A 17,307-nucleotide genomic window follows, 5' to 3' on the forward strand; every position below is an offset into this window, starting at 1 on the left:
CTAAAATCAGAAAGACAGAAAGCAGAGTGCACTTTGCATTACTAAAATGTTGATGACACAGATAACCTGGTTAATAACCAATAGTGCATTATTAAGCTTACAATCATTTAAAAAACTTCTAAATAAAAACTACCCCAATATAAGGTGAGTTACATTGTTTAGAGCTATTATATTATTTTTTAGGTAGTCTGAACCATATCTGCCCCCTTGTGGCAAAAAAAAACTGCAGTGTTTTCTTTGCTGAAAGTTGTCCCTCCCTTTTTTTCTTGTCATGTATTTTATAAGTCCTAGATAGGGTAAGCTAATATATGCCCTTCAAGGCTGACCTATTGTTTTTTTATCCACAATTTAGTTGTAGTTAAATTCAGAAAGTAAAATGATTTTGTTGACCACACGCAACTTAGTGCTGGCAAAGTGCTGTGGACTAGTGAGTGGATTGAGGGGTGTGTTGCTCCTTTCTGACCTAAGTTCAATTCTAAGCCAATGTAAAAATCTTTTGGGAGAACAGGGTACAAATATTAGATTTGTTCTACCTTTCTCCTACTTTTGGACTGACTGCCATGTGCTTTTCAGAAAAGCTATACACAAAGTACTATCTAAAATGAAGCCTCCTTCCTTTCTCAACTTAAATTTGCTGTTTATAAAGCTAATGTAATCAAAATCCATAAATAACCAATGACAGTTCAGGCATGATTTAATATAAGGAGTAGTATTAGATGCTAGTATACAAATTTATTTTCCAAAAATGTACAGGGAAGATGATCCCGGTAGTCATGAAATGTTAAATTGCCACCGAAGAAAGGAGAAAAGCACGACAACCTGAGTGATTCCATTTCACCACTTATGACACTTAAATGTGATCAGCTGCATGGCAAAATGGATTTCCCTTGAACCCAAACAGGATCACTGGGTCTACAGAAACAGTAGCTCTCAAATGTTTAAGACATGTCTACTACTTATACAAGGCTTCATGTCACTGGCAATTACAGAAAAGGGGAACCATTTCAAAGGGAACTACAGCTGCCAGGGTGCCTTCTTCTCATGATAAAGGCTATAATCCTGAAAGCTGAATATATGAAAGACTGAAACTACTGCTCAGGAGAGTTACTATAATAAAGCCTGAAAAAAAAACACATAGTAATCCACAGTACTTACAACTAAGGCACACTACAGCAAGAGAATTTCTAAGCTGTACAGGACTTTGTAAACATCATAAACAGCAGACTCTGCAAAGGTTGAAGAGTCTAAGCTTCTAAGCTTGCCAAATGCTTATTTAATAGTCCAAAGGTTAATGACAGTCAGCTCACTGGCACTAGTCAACATAATTACAGTTCTGCCAATTTTATCTTCAAATGCATGTATAGGAATATTAAAGTATCCTTTTCCACATAAAGCAAACACAATTTTCAGGGTAAGATAAGAGAGAGAGAAAGAAAGAAAAATAGGAGCGAAGTATCATAGGTACTACCGCTAAGGTTACAAAAGCTATATCTACTAACTTTAGGTAATGAATATAGTGACAAATAAGACTGAAAAGCTCACTAGTATAATGAATGACTGGTCACAAAGAAAAGAGAGAGACCTAAACCGACAGTTCATTTACTGGAGCATGACTGCCTTTACAGGTAGGGGGGCAACTAAACCGATGAGACAATGGTGGACATATGAATAGTGTACTTAAGAATTTTGATGTGAAAGGGCATTTTTAAGATGGTCCTTACAGGAATACAGGATGTAAAAGTTAAGAAAAAATAGGTAAAGGCTTGTGACCATGTCATAGTGTGGTACATAAACTTTGAAAAATGGTTGGATTAAGCAGCATAGTGGTGGATTTCTGCATTTGTAGGAGAAAAAAGATTGCAGCTGACACAGGAATACAACATCATATGATGTTACAGGAAAAGTAGATACTAGCAATGAAATGTATACATATAGGGGAAGTTTAAGAAATAAGTGTATATATCAGAAAGATCCTCAGAAAGATTAGGGAATGTGGCAGAATCAGGCAGTTGGTTGTTAAAATGGAAATATAAAAAAATAGTACATAAAGAAGGATAGGAACAGGAAAGCTGAGAGAGAAAGGTGATTAAGGTAATGAAATAGTGACAACCAGCTCTGAAAATTTACAAAGAGAAAGGTAGAGAATGAATTGTCAACAATTATAAAAAACATGGGAATACTGGGCTAGAGAGGTGTGTGTGTGTGTGTGTGATCCATAGGGTCTATATTAGATGAACGAATGCTTAAAATGTCGAGTATGACATGCTCAACAGCTTTTAAGTTAAAGTTCATCTAAGTGAAAACCCATAATGTTGAAACAAAGAGTTTAAAAAATGTATAGTTGTCCAGCCGTCAAGAAGCCAACGGCTGACAGCAAAAATGTACTGTGCACCATTAAAACATCCCCAAACAAAAACAAACAAAAAAAAACAAATTAGGAAACAAAACAAAGTGGAGGGCTTTTAAAAAATGTATAGTTGGCCAGCCATCAGGAAGCCAACAGCTGACAGCGAAAATGTACTGTACACCATTAAAACCTCCCCAAACAAAAACAAAAACAAAAAACAAAAACAAATTAGTAAACAAAATAAAGTGGAGGGCTTCGCCCCCACACCCCCCAACATGGGGGGCTGTGCCCCCCACACCCCCACTACTTAAATATACCAACTCCGAGATCACACCACAGTGGAGGACTGTTACAACATTACACAGGGTGAATGACGAGACCGCACCACAGTGGAGGACTGTAAGAATGGCTAGACGAGGTAAACTTTCTGACACCAGCCGTTGGCTTCCTAACAGCTGGCCAACTATAACTTTTCGAAACTCCTTGTTTCGACATTCGTAGGTTACACTTAGAGGAACGTTCACTTAAAAGCTGTCGAGCACGTCGTACTTGACATTTTAAGCATTCATTCATCTAATAGGGAACCTGATCCATACAAGAAACAGGGACTTGCTAGCCTATTGGACCTACCTTTTTTTACATTAAAGGGAAAATACTAAAGATGTGGCTAGTGGATTTCTTGAATGCTGATGCAACATGGCTTTATAAAAAGAGCATCCTGTTAGTCTGACATGATCTTTTTTTTTTAACTGAGTTCTAATTGAAGACTAAATGTGGATCTGGACATTATATGATTAGGCTTCAGCAATGGCTTTTATACCATGTCTCACTGATGAGTGACATGAACGTTAAAGAAAAAAGAGGGAACTGGAGAGGTGAGTGACCATCTCAACCAGTAGGCAAATACAGATAATAGTAATTATAACAAAACTGGTATGCTCATGAACAGATAATTATGTTGGCACCCCAGGAATTAGTTTTGGTATCTGTATTATTTAGTGTACTTTGGTCGGGTAAAGCTTGAATAGTCAAATGCAATAAATGTATTTGTGTATAAATCAGTCATAGTAGAAGTTAGACGTTGCCCGTTCGATTCTCAGTTAGAACGTCTTCTGTGTGTTGACATGCGTGAATGGGCATTCCTTCGTTGAAGGTTGTGCGTTAGGCCCGGCAAGCTAGCACGTAAAAATCAACTGCCGATCATTAGCGGACCGGAGTTCCGCTGTGGCGACCCCTAACCGGGAAAAGCCGAAAGACAGAAGATTACATGACTCAGCATGTCTGTTGTGTGGGGTATCACTTTGTAGCAGAGGCTTACTGCACCACCAGGAAGACATTCACACTTGAGAAGGGGGAATGCAGAATTGGGTCTTTTAGAGATACATGAGGTGCAGGAGTTCAGAGATACCAGAAGGGCAGAAGTTGGGAATCATCCTAACTCTAACATTGAATCCGACATTGCCATACATTATTACAGATGTACATTTAAGAGGTATTGAGGGCATTCTCCATTTCTGACAAGTGATAGTACAGGAAAATGCATCCAGTTTGAGAAAGCATGACTATAGACAATGCATAGAAAAGTATTATAGATGGGAAGAATAAAGTTCTCCAATATAAGGAAAGCTAATGGTATTTGACATGTACATTATGGAGGTAAAGAAGGCTAGAAGACTCATGATGTGGATTAACAGAACTGCCAAAGGTCAGGTACAAAAGTGAGACAGAAATGAGGAAGAAATCTGAGTGGCAGAACCTGGCTGTAAATGTCTACATATAAAGAGAATACTGGGCTAGAGAGATGTGTGTATGATCCATATAAGAAACAATGACTTGCTAGCCTATTGGACCTACCTTTTTCACATTAAAGGGAAAATACCAAAGTTGTGACTAGTGGATTTCTTGAATGCTGATCCGACATGGCTTTATATAAAGAGCATCCTGTCAGTCTGACATGATCTTTTTTTAACTGCGTTCTAATGGAAGACTATTTGTGGATCTGAACATTATATGATTAGGCTTCAGCAATGGCTTTTACACCATGTCTCACAGATGAGTGACAAAGTTTATGAAAAAAGAGGGAACTGAACAGGTGAGTGACCAACTCAACCAATAGGCAAATACAGATAGTAGTAATTACAGCAAAACTGTATGCTCATGAACAGATAATTATGTTGGCACCCCAGGAATTTGTTTTAGTATCTGTATTATTTGGTGTACTTTGGTCGGGTAAAGCTTGACTTGTCAAATGCAATAAATGTATTTGTGTATAAAGCAGTCATAGTAGAAGTAGGTGACAATGAGAGCCTTGTTTGTTAGTTTTTTACATGACTCAGCATGTCTGCTGTGTAGGCTGTCACTTTGTAGCAGAGGCTTACTGTGTACCACCAGGAAGACATTCACACGAGAAGAGGGAGTGCAGAACTGGTCTTTTAGAGATACCTGAGGTGCAGGAATTCAGAGACACCAGAAGGGCAGAAAGAATAGTTGTATAAAATCTTACCATAACCATAGATGTCATTGTCTTCCATGTTGCAGTATTCTTAGTGTGGGATTCCCCACATCAGATGACCCGAACGTCGGCTCCTACACAAAAGCTCAAGCCTGGTTACTGTAGGTGTGTGGGACGTCACACATAGGACCATAAACCAGGGACCTTAAATATGACATCTGCATGCACAGACCTCAGAACTTAATGCCCAGTCAGACAGTCCAAAAGAGATCACCAAAAAAGATGTCCACAAGAAGTGTAAGGTGCCATAAGCTGGCTAGTCTGACCATAGTCTAGTGGGTGCCCCAGGGTGCCCTTTAGACAGGTCAATATGAAAAGGGAGATAGAAGAGGGGCAGGAATACTGCAACATGGAAGAGAAGGACATCTATGGTTATAGTAAGATTTTGCACAACTATTCTATGTCCTTCTATTCCTATGTTGCAGTAGTCTTAGCATGGGAGAGTGCCACAGCTTTAGTTAGAAGAAAGGGTCGAGACAGAGGTAGCTGATTCCAGAAAGCCCTGCAGGATTGCCCTAGCAAAACCTGCCCTGGCTCTGTAGACAGGGTCCAGTTTATAGTGTCTGGTGAACGTGTTTATGGTGGACCAGGTTGCTGCTTCCAGAATGGAGGCTGTGTCCAGGCCTTGGAGGACACCACAGCCCTAGTAGAGTGAGCTGTTACTCCCTGGGGTAGTTTCTTGCCATGGTGGGAGTAGCAGAAGCAAATAGTTTTCCTGATCCAGCAGGAAATGGTTTGTTTGGAGACTGCCTTGCCCAGGGCTCTGGGGTGGAAGGAAACAAAGAGTTGGTTACATTTTCTGATGGATTTACTTTTGTCTAAATAAAACCTTAGTTGTCTGTGAAAGTCCAGGAAATGGCAGTATCCTCTCACTGTCATTAGTGGGAGGGGGAAGAAGGTGGGCAGGTGAATGGATTGGTTTAAGGACAGTTCGGTGACCACCTTAGGCATGAATGAAGGATTAGTGCATAGGGTTACCCTGTCCTTGTGGAAGACAGTGTAAGGTGGACAAGCCATGAGAGCTTGCAACTCTGACATCCTTCTAGCCAAAGTAAGGGCCACCAGCAGAACAGTCTTCCATGTGCACAATTGGAGTGTTGCAGAGCGGGCTGGCTCGAAAGGAGGTAGTGTGAGTTTTTCCAGGATGAAGTTTAAGTCCCAAGGAGGTGGGACAGGTTTTCTTGGTGGTCTGATGTGCAAGACCCTTTTCAGGAATAATTTAACATCTAGCCTGGCTAGTAGAGGGGGTTTGAGTGGTAAGCAGGCAGAGATGGCAGATAGGTGGATTTTCACTGAGAAGTATGAAAGGCCAGCCTTCATCAGTTCACACACATAAGTAAGGACTAGAGGGGTATCCACTTGAAAGGGATCCCTGCGCCTACATTGATACCACTTGGGAGAATCTCTCCCATTTTGACATGTAGGATCTCTTTGTAGTAGGTTTTCTGGCCTCCCTCAGGACTAAAAGCATGTCCTTAGAGTAGTGGTGCCTGAAAGGGATTAAAAGTTTATCACCCAAAATGTTAGACCTAACATCTGTATGTGAGAGTGAATGAGAGATCTCTTCTTTTGTGTAAGAAGGTTCACCTTGTGGGGCAACTTGTAGTGATTGCCCTTGGCTAGTGAGAGTAATAGGAGGAACCAGTGCTGCCTTAGCCAATAGGGAGTCACCAGCAAGATTTTGGGTTTGTTTTTCCTGATCTTCAGGATGACTTTTTGAATGAGAGGGAAGGGTGGAAATGCATACAGAAACCATCCCTTTCATGGAATGCTGAAGACATCTACCCTCCAAGCCAGTGGAGGGTGTTCCTTGGTGCAGAACTTCTTCAGTTGTCTGTTCTAGGGGGAGGCGAATAAATCTATCTGAGGTGTGTCCCACCGGTGGACAATGTTTAGAAAAATGTCCCTGTTCAGCATCTACTCATGCTGAAGGGATGATGTTCTGCTGAGAACATCTGCTTGTTGGTTGTCCTGGGAAGGAATGTATGTAGCCTGCAGGGATATGTTGTTTCTAGAGGCAAGGTCCCAAATTTAGATTGTTATCCAGCAGAGGAGGTAGGACTTGGTCCCTCCCTGTTTGTTGAGGTACCACATGACTGTGGTATTGTCTGTGAAAATTTGCAGGGGGCCTGGTTGCAGGATTGCAAGAAAGGCTTTAGGGCCAGAAGGACTGCTGTTATTTCCCTCACATTGACATGTTTCTTTTGGAGGGCAGGATGCCATGTCTCCTTTACCATGAAGCCATTCATGGTAGCCCCCCACCCTAGGTCTGACGCATCTGTATGCGTATGCTGGGTTGGGGTGGGGGGTTGAAGTGGAAGGCCTGGGTTCATTAGTATTTGTTGGATCCACCATCTTAAATTCTGCCTTGAGGCAGGGTAGGGGTTTAATCTGAAAGAGGGTGCTTGTGTTGGGACCACACATTCTTCAAGTACCACTGGGGTTTTCGCATATGCATTCTGGCCAAAGACAACATAAGGATGTTGGCTGCCATTAGCACCAGGAACCACAAGAATTGTCTTGCAGATATTTGCTGAACCTGCTTTAGGTCTTGGAAGTGGGTGGGGAGGGAAAGAATGTTGTCCTGCATGAGGAATGCCCACATCAGGTCTGTTCTGATCCTGCAGCTCAGAAAGATTTTGTCCTGCTGAGGAGTTAAGGATGACTTTGGGATGCTGAGGGTGAACCTCTGTCTCTGAAGCAGGGAAATGGTGAACTGCAGATGGTTTTGTAGGGTGTCCTCTCTTTCTGCTAGAATGAGGATGTTGTCTATGTAGAGGTAAATTTGGACACCTTTAGTTCTGCAAAAGGCTATAGCTGGAGCTAGGCATTTGTAAATACCCTGGTTATAGTAGGTAAACCAAAGGGGAAGGCTGTAAATTGACAGTGTGGAAGGGCCCAGTGAAAAGCAAACATGTTCTGTGGGAGGGTTTTATGGGGATATGGAGGTAGGCCTCCTTCAGATCTAATGTGACCATAAAGGCATGTGCTGGCAATAGTGGAAGAAGGGTTTGTAGGGATAACATTCTGAAAGATGGAACTTTTAGGAATAGGTTTAGAAAGGACAGATCCAGTGTTGGCCTCCAAGAGACGTCTTTTTTTGGGGACCAGAAATAACCTTGAGTAAAAACCTTTTCCTTCCTGATCTGGAGGAACAGGTTCTACAGTTCCTAGGTTCAGAAGGGCCTGTAAGACATGAGGAATGAGGTGTAGTTGATTTTTTGGGGGAAAATGGAATGTCCCTTGAAGGGCTTTTCCTTCCTTCCAGGAGAGGAAATAACATTCTTACACTATTGCCAGCACCCAGCGGTCTGTGGTGATGGATCTCCAAAGGGGGAGGCAGTGGGAGAGGTGGGCTGACAAGGGTAAATGGGCAAGGCAGTCACGCATTATTGGAACCATTTCTGTCATGAAAGGGCTGTCAATGCATAGGCTGTGAGGCTGCAGGCCTGGAGGTGGTTTGCCTCCTGGTTCCTCTCCAATGCCTGGAAGAGGAGGGGGTGCAGAGGAGGGTGTCCTCCTGACAAAGGTAGTCTTAGCAGGGTAATTTCTGTAGTATTTAGGAATGGGAGACACCAGCAGGTGCTTGATGTCTTGAAGCTCTTTACTTTTCTCCTGCAGGTTTTTAAAGAGGTCTGCAGACTGTTTACCAAACAGGAGGTTGTGGTCTAGAAGGGCATCTAAGATTTTTGACTTAAAATACTCTGGTAAGGGCTAAAGGTGTAGCCAAGAGTATCTTCGGATTACTTATGCAAAAGCAGCAGACCTTGCATAGGCCTCTGCTGCATCATAACTTCATCTAATAGAATGTCTGGCTACTTGAGAAGTTTCGATGCTACCTCTGTTTTGTTATGGCAGTCAGGTCTGGATGATAGGAGAGTAGAAGCTTGGGATACAAGGTCCAAATCATATTTTATCATATGGGTTTGGTAGTTTATAGCTCTGAAGGCTAAGGTGGAAGAGGTATAAACCTTTTTGCCTATCCTGTCCATGTTTTTACTGTCTTTGTCAGTAGGCAAAAGAGATGATGAAGGAACTAGTCTTGACTGCTTGTCAGGGGAGACAGCAATCACTGCCAAAGGTCAGGTACAAAAGTGAGAGAGAAATGAGGAAGAAATTTGAGTGGCGGGACCTGGATTAGTAAATAGAACTAAGCTTAAACTCATAAGGAGCTATTATTTCACTGTGTGGATGTTAAGGCTCTGGAATGGTTTATGGCACTGGGTGGTACAGTGTAGGATATCGCAAAAGTCCAAGAGAATACAGGAGCAGGAGGGGGCTGCAGCAGTGGAAGGAGGTAACTGTAATAATAATATAGACAATGTGAAATTCAGTCTACTACTTTTCTCATCTTTTGCATACTTCCATGCTTGTAACAAATGACAAGTCATAAAATAGCAAGCTACTACATAATATGAATCAAGTCAGTTATCAAGATCAGAAAATGTTGAATATTTTTTAAGGAAGCTTTTAAATATGTCTACAGATGTTTAATGTATACTATGAAAATATGCCTGTGAGAGGCAATCTGACCTGTGCTGCATTTTTGCCAGAATTTTTTTTTACTCTGAACTTATCTGGACCTGAAAGTCTTCTTCATTATGAAAGCATTCCATTACTTGTTATAAAAGGTTGGAAGAGATTGTGCTGTTTGTGTTTAAAACATGGTGGCTTTGAGGATGAAATCTCTTGTCTCACTGTTCCAGGGTCTGTGTTCACAGTCTGCTTACAAGACTAGGGTTACCATAATTCTTTGTATGTAAAAGAGGACAAAAAATATGTGCTGCTACCAACACGTATTATTTTATCCTCTTAGGTTGAAGAGCAAAAAAAAAAAAAAAAAACTCTTGTAGGACTAAAACTAAAGACATTTTTTGGCCCGTATGCCAGTATACAAGCTAATCAAAACCTCGCACAGCGGACCCTCTTCTGTTCAATGCGGAACATCAAGCAGTTCCGCATTGAACAGAGCTCCGCTTTTTGATTGGCTCGTATACCGGTATACGAGCTAATCAAAAATGCGCACAGCGGACCCTCTTCTGTTCAGTGCGGAACATCAAGCAATTCTGCATTGAAGAGAGCTCCATTTTTTGATTGGCTCGTATACGGGTATATGAGCCAATCAAAAAAAAAGCAAAGCGGAGGAAAGACTCCGAAATAGGGATGTCTGTTTTTTGAAAATTCTGCAATTTGTCTGGGCTTTAAAACCCGGACAAATCGCAGAATTTTCAAAAAACGCCCAGACAGGAGCCCAAAAAAGAAGACGTGTCCGGAGAAATCCGGATGTATGGTAACCTTATACAAAACAGGTAATCCAGACAAGAACCAGAGGTTTGCTGATCTAATGGACTCACCTTCTTTCACATTAAAGGGAAAGTAATAAAGATGTAGCTAGTGAATTTCTTGAACTCTGAGAAGGAAACATAGTCAGCAATATGGCTTTACATAAAGTGTGAAGATGAATTCTCTCTCATGTCTGCAGGGATTTTTTTCTAGGTATTGTGGTTTCCTCCTGACTTCCAACAACATGCTAATTAGCTATCTACTCTAAATTGTCCATATACATTACATCGCCCTTTTCCTTCTGGCTTGGGCCAGGGCAAAAATGAGTACGTTATGACTGGTTCAGTTACCCAGTTAACAAATTATTTAATTAAAATATTAAATGTTCTAACTGCAATTATTAGCTGTATCTAATAGTTGGGCACCTATGGAACAATGGCAGTGTAGAGCACTTCCTAATGACTGAACATTTTTCTGAGTTAAACTATGTACATTTTAAGATGGAAGGTTTTCAATATAAGCACCAACACAGTTCTAAAGAACAGGGTCTGCTATAATAAACAACCTATCAATACTCACTTTTCAGTCCTTAGTACTTCAAGTAAACTGGAGAGGCAAGAATGAAGAAACCGACAAGAGACAGTCTGCTCTAGGAGGATTAAAGCCCCTGAAGAAGAATTACTCTCATTCTATTCCACGCCAAAAATAATAAGGTAGATAATCAGGAAATGAAAGGAGCCAGGCATTTCGGCATTTCTCAAATGAGTAAACAGTACAATAAGAGGCAAAACCTGAAATAACTTATTGCGCATCTACTGATTTTGTACTATGTATTATGATTCAGTAAAGAGGTTAAGCTTATTGGGCTAAGCAATTCTGGGAAGGTGAGTTCAACTGAAGCCACATTACTAACACCTTCATGCAGTTGGCACGACATCACAAAAAGTATCACAGACAACAAAAGAACAACATTCTGTGTATTCCAGTGTGGTGACATGGGAAGTACAAATGTTGCCAAGGTATATGGTAAGCTACAAGAGCAACAATAAATTCAGAAATTATGTTAATGCTTCCAGACAACAAGAAAGAAGGCAAACTGTCAGTATTGATAGACTATCAGAAAAATTAAGGGTGAAATTCTATTTGTAAACTGGGGAGTAAAGCTGTAACTGAAAAAGACCCTCCTACAACCCTGTTTATGTTACTAACAGCAATCTGGAGAAATCGACATCTATTTTAATGAGCTGATCAGCTGACAGAGTTCAAAGTTCAGTCTGAAAACACTGTCTGCATGTTCTAACTAGGCCCTGCTTCCCAGTATCATCTGGGAACAAGGGCAGCAGGGAAGTATTTTAGCTGCATAATTGGTTCTGACAAGCAAATGTCCTCTCAGTGCCACAAGTTGCTGGTGTGACTGCACGTAGCAGGAGCCTGCCATAAAACTTCTCAAGCAGAGAGAACCTATATGATGCTCTGTAATTGTGAGGGCCAAAGGGGTCAGGGAAATAATTTCCAAAATGAGCAGTGATGAAGGAAATAGCAGTACGAGTTGTTCTTGTTTACATAATCCAACTGTGAATTTTTAAGCTGGCCCCGTAGGCTGCCTAGCAACAGCAGACCTCATTCGCTGACATTCTAGGAATTAAATTAGCATTAAATTCCAACTTCTGGGTGTAAATCGTTTTGAAAAGTTTCCGACAGTTCAAAGGCTTTTTAGACACAGCCACTCAAACTTGAGAATATAACAGGGATTTAATGTACATAATCACAGCATCTGCCTTGCACACAGCAACTGAGAACACTTAATGTTTTGACATTCGATTCTGATTACATTTTTTATGTGGAAAATACTTGGCTACTAGATGTGAAAACTGAATTGTTACGATACTGGTTATGGTATTTTCAGTGTCCTAAAAACTAAGCCGTCATCTACATGTCAGGCCAGTTGTCTGAAGTTACGGATTTGGTCGATGTACTCATAAGTAAACAGTTGTGGTTTGTTCAGTCATAAGTGTGTACTTTAATAGTACTGAAACTACACCTGAAGATCATTCTTTTAATATGCAAACAGAAACAGTTTAAACCCTGGTAATGATACTGCTTTTGTCACTTAAAAGTTTCATTCAGAAATGTGCATTCATGTAAGAAAACTCTGCTGTGTTCATGAACAAGAATGTTACCATGACCATGACATCATAACAGAACAATGAGAACATAGTGCAAAACAAGTGTAATGCAATCCAATATGATAAGGTATGCATAGTGTCACCAAATGATTTGCACATGCTTAATGTTTTAGATAAATAAACCCCAGGAATGAAGCTTATAAGTCTTGTTCAATGCCTAAATATCAAGCATTGTATTTATTTATTTAATTTTGTTTACCAGGGTAGAACACTAATCAAACAAAGACCAATTACAATCTCAGACTGGGTTACATCATAATATAACAATGCATTTAGGTGCAGTCTCAGATTAAAGGCAGATTTCTGTCTCATCTTTTATTGAAATGTTTCACTCATGTTATATCATACATTTTTGAAAATACCATGTGGACTGCTCTTTTTGAGATGCAGTTTTTCATATTATAATTTAATGAATACCTGTTAAACAGTAAACACTTATATGGTAACTGTAAAAGCAAGTAAAAACTTCTCTTAAAAATGAAGTGCAAGAAACAGCTCTGCAATGTTTTGCAGCGACAATCATATCAGAAGTGACAGGTGACAAAATCATTTCACCTTAACTGCAGTGTAATAAAGTAGCTGGACAATGTTATATGAACAGTTAGGGTGTTACAAGAATTGTTATGGATGTAGACAGCAAACAGGACAGGCAGAGGAGGTTAATCATAAAAAATAATATAAAGGGAAGCATAGAAACCACTAGGTAAAAAAAAATAGTATATGAATGGGCAGATGTTTCAAGAATACTGTACAATTACTAAAAGCAAAAAGTATAGTCCACACCCAAGGAGTAAATGTTCCGTACACCACTAATAAAGCAATAAGATAATAAAACATCAAACACTGGTGTCGAACGAACAAAGCTGGAGGCAAGTAAGATATCGTGACCTTCCAAAAACAAATGTCTACCAAGTAGGAAATCCAAGTAAATCGTAATAAAGTCTTTAATTCACCATAAATCAGACATTGGTAAGCGCTTTCACCCCAAAAGGGCTTCCTCAGACCATACAAACTTCATAGTGCAGTAATTCATTTTATATGAGAAATGGCACCAAACCATCATAATCAATCAATTAACACCCAATAAAAATAATTACACTACACTGGCTCAAAGGCTGAAGAGAAAAGGATATAGTAAGATAAAAACATATCCCCCTTTGCCTTTTCCACTTCCACTGTGTACTTGCCAAAGGGTCTGAGTTTTTTTCATGCTTCAGCCTCTTCATTCATCTCACCAGAAGTCTGTGTTGGATGTGCTCAACCAATCTACTCTCCCTTTTTATTAAGTCACTGCCAGATGTGGCCGTGGATGGCCAGTCAAAGCATCACAAGTGAATGGTATGAAGGAAAGGTGAAGCCAGCGTTGCTTATCTTTCAACATCATGTTGACTTGTGCCACTACCCTTTCATGTAAGAATACAAAATTCATTGCACAACTGATAATAAACCCCACTCACGTTCTACTTTTGTCCCTCCCACAGATATCCTTCATGTCGCGTACGGTTCTTTTCCATAATAAAAGTATGAACCTTGATTTTTTTTATTTTTAACATCAAAGCCATATGGGTCTTTCAGACATTGTACATGTTACTATGTCAGCAGTTTCCTTACTCAGCTTTGGTGGTTGGAAGTTCAAAAATGGGCAGTTCTATCCTCACAAGATGAACACAGGTTTCGGTTATACTAGAGGCACTACAGTATGGATCATGGACAAGGACTGATGTTCCACTCCTGACAAGGACTTACTCCTGATACACTGCCCACTGGATAAGTTATGCATGTAAAGACAGTGGATCACTCTTCATATGCTGCTTTTTGATTAAGTTCTACATTTTTGACGTTATCTCCTTCAGATGAGTTGAAATCGGTTATAATGGAGCTCTGCACTACAGATACTGTCACTGTCACAGATTGTAGAAGCTGCCACAAGTTCCATAGTCCATACTTTCATTAACACCACAAACTGTAAGCACAGTCTACTGACTGGAAAGGATATGGCATGGTTGTGCTACAGTGAATCGTGTAATTCTTTACGTGTGTGTGTGTGTGTGTGTGTGTGTGTGTGTGTGTGTGTGTGTGTGTGTGTATCGACATATTCATATATATTTATATCTATGTGTATATCTAATGTGTACATCTACTGTATATATCTATCTACATTAATATCTATATATATATATATATATATATATATATATATATATACATATATATATATATATATAAAATGGGTGTGTGTGTGTGTGTGTGTATGATTAAAGCTCAGACCATCGAATGACAAAGACTGACTGATAGGCAAACAAACTAGTTAAACAAATATGAAAAAATCTGTTTGTCTTGTTTTCTTTGTCCAATAGTGTTAACATTCAAAGTCTAACAAATATATATATATATGTGTGTGTGTGTGTGTGTGTGTGTGTGTGTGTGTGTAGCTCAAGTGATGCCTGTTTGGAATTTGGTCACAAGGTTCATAGGTACACAGAAGGTGAAATACTTGCACACCAGTGACTGACAAAAGACAGGGTTAATACTACAAAATGACAAGTCTGTTACATGACATTCTGGATAATAAAGGAATAGAGAGTGGGGAGTTTAAATTGGGTGAACATATACTACAGTACCTCCATCAGGTAAGCATTCTCAACTAAGTCTTTTAGTCATGTGCCTGTAGTAAAAGGATTAAAAATTCACAGTGGCCAGTATCCAAGTTTTATAACAAAGAACATGAAACCAGCATATAGATTCCTAAAAGAAATTTTATTTACAAAGTACATAACAGATAAAAAGTGAAATATTATCACAGTACTATCAGCAAAAGCTTTTCAATAACTTTGACTGCTGCCTTCAGTTGCCATATGTCTGGCTGGCAGCCTCTATGTATCACTTTCTCTCCATCTTTGCAAGGGGTCCGTGCAGTTCATTAATTTATTAGCAGTATCTAACCCACATCGTATTAAATGCAGAACCACATTTAAAGCAGCTGTGCCAGTTTTTCTACCTATAACAGAAACCTGGTCAAATTCATATAGAAATTGCAGGCTAATAAAAAACAGACAGAACAGAAATCACTAACATGAAAGCTGTGGTACCAGATTCTATGACTCCTTTCTTGCCTAATCAAATAAAACAAAGCAAAAATTATATATATATATATATATATATATATATATATATATATATATATATATATAGATATATAGATATAGATATAGATATATACATGTATATGGGAACACTTTATAAACTTGAAATACTAATATCTCGAATTTCAGTATCTCGAGTTCATTAAGTGGAAGGATTGGAAGATCGCAACCGCAGAAGCATGAAATTCAAAATCTCGAATGTGCGAGATTTTGAATTAACGGTTCTGGTGTTGCGATGTATTCGTGGATTCAGGTAAGTGTTTATGTTTAAGGGTGTTGGGTAGAGGCTGTAGTGTGTGTTAGTGTGTGTTGTTACTGTGATGTGTGTGTGCGAGAGGAATGTACTTTGTGTGGTGGTATTTATAGTTAGCATGTTTAAGCAGGGTGTGTGGGGGGGGGGCCCAGTCCCCACATGAGGGGTGCAGGGGGGCTTGCCCCCCTGCATATAATAAGGGTAGGTTTGTGTGCTTGTTTAGTTGTGTGCGTGTGTGTTGTAATGGTGTTTGAAAGTGTTGGGAGTTTAAATGTCACGGTTTTGCAGTTTCGGGATTTAGGGCTTCGTGATTGTGTGGTTTCGGGTATTTGGATTTTCTACTTTATAGGCTCGAGATTCTGTAATTCGAGATTTCAGAATTTCGAACTTATAAAGTGAATCCACACACACATATATATATATATATATATATATATATATATATATATATATATATATATATATATATATAAATTATACACACATATACATGCAAATATATATATATATATATTTATATATATATATAAATTATACACACACATATACATGCAAATATATATATATATATATATATATATATATATATATATACACACACACACACACACACACACATGTGTACAGATGTTTCAGCTTACGAAGAAGCATAACCTGCTCTTTTTTCAGTGTTGGATTCAAGTTTTTTTTTTGAATGGTTATTTGTACGTGTAAGATGCATAAGAGTGACTACTGTCAGAATTTGACTACCTGTATGCATATAGAGTGCTTGGGTAAAGCAATTGACAGAAGATTACACTTGCTGTACAAGGTCGCCTTCCTGACAAGGTTATTAAAAAATAACTTTTAACATTGCCATTACAGTTTCATGAAGTACTGTATTAAAAGACTATTCCTCATCTTGTTAAAGCATCATGTCTTGTAAAAATTAAGCAGCGACTCCTGCTAAAAGGAATGATTGGCTTTGGGCCTGACAGACATAAATAAAGAAAAGTTGTGTAAAATCTTACCATAACCATAGATGTCCTTCTCTTCCATGTTGCAGTATTCCACATATGGGTTTACCCTTCTTTGTTCGCGTGCATCCGGCCAGTATTCCAAAGGTTTTCAGTCCCTCCTGGTGCGTCGGATGTCGAACATGGCTGACAGGAATGTGGGCCATAAGAGTGATGTCTGTACGCACCTGCCCACAGAACAGAAGCCCCAGTCAGAGTCAGTCCTAAAAGGGCATAGCTTGTCCATTGCCACCCGGAGGAGCAAGTGCAACCTGACAGGAGGGGAAGGAGGGTGGGAAGAAATACTGCAACATAGAAAAGAAGGACATCTATGGTTATGTTAGGATTTTACACAATTTTTGTATGTCCTTCTATTCCTATGTTGCAGTATTCCACATATGGGTGAGTGCCACAGCTCACTAAGAATGGGGTGGTGGTCTGGTAGAGCTCTCCAGGAATCCATGGAGGGCAGCTCTGGCAAATCCTGCTCTGGCCCTAGAGATCTGGTCCAGCTTGTAGTGTTTGGTGAAAGTGTGTACTGAGGACCAGGTAGCAGCTTCAAGGATAGTGTTAGTGTCTAGTCCCTTA

The 17,307-nt window shown here is 39.6% G+C and overlaps 1 protein-coding gene across 7 annotated transcripts in view; it reads right to left on the reverse strand.

Annotated features, from left to right (window-relative positions):
* PAX2 (paired box 2) overlaps positions 1-17,307 on the reverse strand; it is a 798,928-nt gene that overhangs the window by 71,800 nt on the left and 709,821 nt on the right. The window lies entirely within an intron of this gene.

Source organism: Protopterus annectens, chromosome 14.part0 (assembly GCF_019279795.1).
Source record: "Protopterus annectens isolate FY-2018-M chromosome 14.part0, PAN1.0, whole genome shotgun sequence".
NCBI classification, from domain to species: Eukaryota; Metazoa; Chordata; order Ceratodontiformes; family Protopteridae; genus Protopterus; species Protopterus annectens.